This window comes from Lucilia cuprina, chromosome 2, assembly GCF_022045245.1.
Source record: "Lucilia cuprina isolate Lc7/37 chromosome 2, ASM2204524v1, whole genome shotgun sequence".
Taxonomy (NCBI): Eukaryota; Metazoa; Arthropoda; class Insecta; order Diptera; family Calliphoridae; genus Lucilia; species Lucilia cuprina.
This window is the reverse complement of record NC_060950.1, coordinates 6,700,393-6,706,004: the sequence shown is the minus strand read 5'-3', so window position 1 is coordinate 6,706,004 and position 5,612 is coordinate 6,700,393. Positions and strand designations below refer to the sequence as shown.

General features: G+C 36.2%; 1 long non-coding RNA gene across 1 annotated transcript in view; it reads left to right on the top strand.

The window, feature by feature from the left end:
* The first annotated feature begins 4,931 nt into the window (after window positions 1–4,931).
* LOC124421387 overlaps window positions 4,932–5,612 on the top strand; it is a 55,766-nt gene continuing 55,085 nt past the window's right edge. The window contains exon 1 of the long non-coding RNA XR_006941623.1: window positions 4,932–4,963. This is a non-coding gene — a long non-coding RNA (uncharacterized LOC124421387). The remainder of the gene's footprint in view (window positions 4,964–5,612) is intronic.

Below are 5,612 nucleotides of genomic sequence, written 5' to 3'. Positions count from 1 at the left end.
TTAGCTACCGCACAACAGAAGCTTCATGATTGCCTCAAGCTATATGGCACATGAGAAGACAGCACCACCAGACGAAGTGAGCGATCTCCTGGCCGTAATTGAGACATCTGACGACATAATCCTAGGCTGTGATGCCAATGCAAGGCATACAATCTGGGGTAGCAGCGAAACTAATGAAAGGGGTGAGTCAATCTTCAATTTCATTAATACTAACAACCTAAACATATGTAACTCTGGCAACAAACCTACTTTCATTTTTCCAAGTACGGATAATTATAATGGGTGGGAGGAAGTACTGGACATTACACTCATTAGCGACAGATCTAAAATATCAGTTGATAGGTGGAGGGTATCCAATGAAAAATCTTTTTCAGATCACAATTGGATCCTCTTCGATATTATATTACAAAACTCGACGGAAAAAATGGTCTATAGGAACCCACGAAGAACCAATTGGTTCAAATATAAAGGGATCCTTAGACATAAGCTCAAGAAAACTCCAGTGGTTGATGATTCAATCACTGGGCTTGAAAAGATAGAAGAACACTTTAGCAAAGTCTTAGGTAAGGCTTTCGAAGTCTCCTGTCCAATCACAAAGGCAAAGAAAAGCTTCCCTCCATGGTGGAATTCGGAACTATCTAAGCTACGTAAGGAAACACGTAGGGCCTTTAACACATGCTACAACAATAAATCGTGGCAGCCATACCGCGACAAACTAAAAGTTTATAAGAAAGCTATAGCACTCGCAAAAAGAACCTCATGGAGAAGTTTCTGCGAATCTATAGATAACACAAAGGATTCTGCTAGACTTAGCAAAATTCTTGCTAAAGGCCAATCTAATCCAACCTATATTAAGAGGAAGGACGACACTTGGTCAGAATCCTCGGCAGAATCTCTTGACATCCTACTGAATACTCACTTCCCTGGCTGCAAAGATGCTGTCAAGGAAATCTTCACTGACAGTAGGACTCTAACGGGAATCAATGAAAATATCATCTCTTATGATAGAATCTCATGGGCGATTGATAGTTTTTCCCCTTTCAAATCACCAGGGCCTGATGGCATTTTGCCAAAGATGTTACAAAGTGCAAAAGAATATATCATCCCCTGGCTTCATAGAATATACACGCTCAGCCTCTCTCTCAACCATGTGTCCGGTAAAATGGAGAAAGGTTAAGGTCGTTTTTATTCCCAAAGCTGGCAAAAGGAGTCATGAAAATGCGAAGGACTTTCGTCCAATTAGTCTTTCATCTTTTCAACTCAAAACGCTGGAAAGACTCATCGACTCACATATTAGGCAACGGCTAGAGAGCTCATCACGGCTTTCAACCAGTCAACATGCCTACCTTAAAGGACGATCTACTGAGACAGCTCTACATGAGGTTGTAAGAGTTATAGAAAGATCCCTCGAATTCAAACAATACACTATGGGAGCCTTCTTAGACATAGAAGGTGCCTTCAATAACGTAAATACTTCTGCAATTCAACAAGCTCTCGCTAATCTGGATGTTGAAGAATATATCAGCAACTGGTTGGTAACTATGTTGAAATCTAGAATTATTACTGCAAGTCTTGGTAACAGCGTTAAGTCCAAACGAGTTGAACGAGGCACACCTCAGGGCGGTGTAATCTCTCCACTACTTTGGCTTATCGTTGTTAATACGATTCTTAAGGAACTGGACAACAGAGGGATAAAGGTCGTTGCCTATGCGGACGACGTTGTGATACTGGTATCAGGAATGTTCCCAGACGTGATTAGCGATATTATGTCTGGTGCTCTGGTGCTACTCAGTAATTGGGCCACAGACAGTGGTCTAGGAGTAAATCCAAGTAAGACAGAACTGGTACTATTCACAACAAAGACCAAGATTCCAAGCTTCAACCTGCCACGGTTAAAAAACCGCGAAATCCCCTTATCAAACAATGCCAAATATCTAGGAACTATTCTAGACTCCAAATTATCATGGAAACTCAACATCCAGCACAGAGTCAAGAAGGCAACGGTCGCCTACTATACCTGTCGTAAGATGTTTGGAATGAAATGGGGACTTAGTCCCAACATAGTTAAATGGATGTACACAGCCATAGTACGTCCTATTATTACATACGGATCTCTTGTATGGTGGACTTCAACTAAGAAGAAGTTTGTTGTGGATCAACTATACAAAGTTCAGAGATCAGCATGCATTGGGATAACAGGTGCCATAAGAACTAGTCCTTCAGAAGCTCTGAACACTATATTGCATATCCTACCCATAGATCTGCACATAATGACCATATCTGCTTGTAGCGCAGTAAGACTTAACTCATCCGGAAGTTGGATATCAAGAACATATGGACACGCTAAGATTTTAAGCTTGCTACCTCCAATCTTGAACCAACCATCCGACTATATTACCCCACACACGGACTTTGATAGAGTCTTCAAAGTCAGAGTTCCTTCCAGGAGCGAGTGGTGTAGAGGTAATCTACCGAGCGAATATACCACCAGAATCTTTACAGATGGTTCTAAAATGAACTGCGGCGTTGGTTCTGGTGTCTTTTGTGAAGAAGCTGGGGTAAGTATATCCCATCGTCTTCCCAACAACTGTAGTGTCTTTCAGGCTGAAATTTTTGCGATAATGTCAGCCTGTAGGGTGTTACATGACCTCAATATTCGCGGCAACATAGGAATCTTTGTCGATAGTCAAGCGGCACTTCTCTCACTAAACTCTTATACTACTACTTCCTTATTAGTCAGACAATGCAAGAAGGATCTGTCAATGCTGGGTCGGCTGTCTGACATTACCCTTGTTTGGGTCCCTGCGCATAGGGACTACTACGGTAATGAACAGGCAGATGAGCTTGCAAGAACGGGATCTGCTCTTGATATCTCCGACGCCGTTCCAGTAGCAACTCCGTTAAGTTATATCAAGAGCAATATCCTCAGATTCTTTCTTCAAAAAGCTGAAAATAGATGGAATAACCTAGACACATGTAAAGGGGCCAAGTTATTGTGGCCCTCCTTCAATGAGAAACGCACAAGACACCTTATAAATCGAAGTAGGCGGGACATATCGAGGCTGATAGCAGTAATAACAGGACACTGGGTAATAGGCAGACACGCAAGTCGGCTTGGGCTCCCTTTCAATGATCACTGTCGCAGTTGCAAAGACAGGGAAAAGGAAGAAACGGTCTTCCATCTCCTCTGTGAATGCCCTGCTCTGGCCGTAAAGAGAAACCGCTTCCTTGGCAATTACTTCATATCTAACCTTGGCGAGATATCTGTCTTTAGGCTTAACGATATCCTCAGATTTCTCACAGCTACGGGCTGGATCTAATACTACAAATTCAACATCTGACGAGTGGAGTGGTCCGGTCAAAACGGGGTCTCTTTGATTCTACTTGACAGTTCGCGTGTAGTGAACTACCACGTAAACCAACCAACCAACCATAAAACTCGCTTGATTTATATTTTTCGTGTTTACACGATTGGTATCAAACAATAAAAACGTAAGATGGAAACAGCTGTTTCAGCTTGTTTCAGCTTGTGTGATCGTGTAAAGCCGGCTTATGCAATATTATTTAGTACTGATGCAAAATTATGTACATTTAAGTTTCAAAGTTCATTTCTTACATTCTCACTTTTTAGTTTTTCCGAAAAACTCTTGGAAGTGTTAGTAATAAAAATGTAAATAAATGTCAAAATTGAAGATTATTGCAACGTAATTTTCAATATTTTTGTAACATAAATCCATTGTTAGAGAGTTGCGAGAAAGACCAGTAAAATTTTTTGTATAAAAAGTAAACACATTCCTAAATATTTAATTTTTTCTTTCTAATTTAACCCTTTTTAGCATTTTCTTCATTAATAATTCAAAAATTTGACGTCTTAGATTTTTTTATTTTTTTGGACTTAGACGGTCAAAATAAAGAAATCCATATAGATTTAAAATCGTCAGCAAAATCTTTGTAAACTGGTGTAATTAAAATTCAAACTCTACACAATTTCCAATTTTCAATGACCCAGTAAAAAGAATATAAAAAATTGTGCATATTTTTATAAATGTATTTTTTTATTTTTTGTGAAAAATCATTCTGTTTTGAAAATTTCAATTGTTGAAGAACACATACATACTCTCACATATTCTACACTAGAAGTAGTAGCAACAAAACAACAACAAAAAATATTCCATAAAAATAACTTTCAATATAGTATTTGAACGTTTAATGCATATTGGCGTAAATTGTTCTGAAAACAATTCAACTATTCAACATTGTCATCATCAACCATTTTTTAGCAGCATTGTCCAGAATTTTACATACATATGTATGAACATATAAAATTGTTTGTTTTACGGATGCACATCTCTTCAAAAATAAGGGTAATGCTGCTATTGTTTTGTTGTGTGTATGCATATATGTATTGCACGAATAAAGCAATTGAATGAAAATGGTGGAGTTTAACAGACATTTACATAGATACGTTGAAAAACATACAAACTCTTAACTCGATATGGATAAGAGAAATATTGAATTGTTTTTTATTTTCCAATTTTAACGATTGAATTTTTATTCAAATATCTGTGTCTGTCTATATTTGTGGGTAGTTGCTAGATCATTTTTTGAATATTATTGTTGCACTTGCATGTATTAGTTAGTATTCCAAACATACAATACTGTAGATTACTTTTAATTTTGACCCATAAATAGAAAAATAATGGTTTTTAGTTTCTACTTACTTTCGACAATAAAAATCAATATTTGGTTAAAAAAAGATTTTATTAAGAATTTTGAGAGATCTGTTAAACATGTTGGTAGTGTGCTATAATTATATAACTTTAGTTATTAAGGGTTCGATCCTTGAAATTTAACTAAATCAAAATCGTTATTTAATTTTAATTTCCCACACCTAGTCAATAGCTAATAATCTAAAAAATTGTTTCTCTCTTTTCAGAATCTATAGAACAAACGCATAAGTCTGGTAAGTATTTTTCTAAAAAAAATCTTCCTTAATAATATCGTTAAATATCGTACGAGCAAACAAATGAACTGTTCACATATTAATCAAACTCGTTATAAATGAAAAATAAAACAAATAATATTAATTTAATAAATACTGGTGACTTCATCTATTTGTTATTTATTTGCTCATTATTTGTTTCACTGCATACTTTCGAACAAGAACCGTTTCAGCAGAAAAATGAAAACAAAAAGCTAACGACAAACAATCAATTCCCATTATAATTACACAACTTTACTCCAGTCATATTCATGCATTCATTTGTTCAGTCATTCATCAAATCATTCATTATTGTACAAATATTAATGTAGAAAATAACCAGAATAACAGCTGCAGTAAACATGGTCGTACATCCGTCCGTCCATTTCCTTTTGTTTTTCATTTACTCTTGGTTAAACAAAACAATAAAACAAATATTTGTTTACATAAAAAAAGAATTGCAAATTATTATGGAAAAGAAGAGAATTTGATAATAAATACTAGAAATATATTTTTTATAAAAAGTTTATTTCTAGTTCAGTTCTAGTTCAGTTCTAGTTCAGTTCTAGTTCAGTTCTAGTTCAGTTCTAGTTCAGTTCTAGTTCAGTTCTAGTTCAGTTCTAGTTCAGTT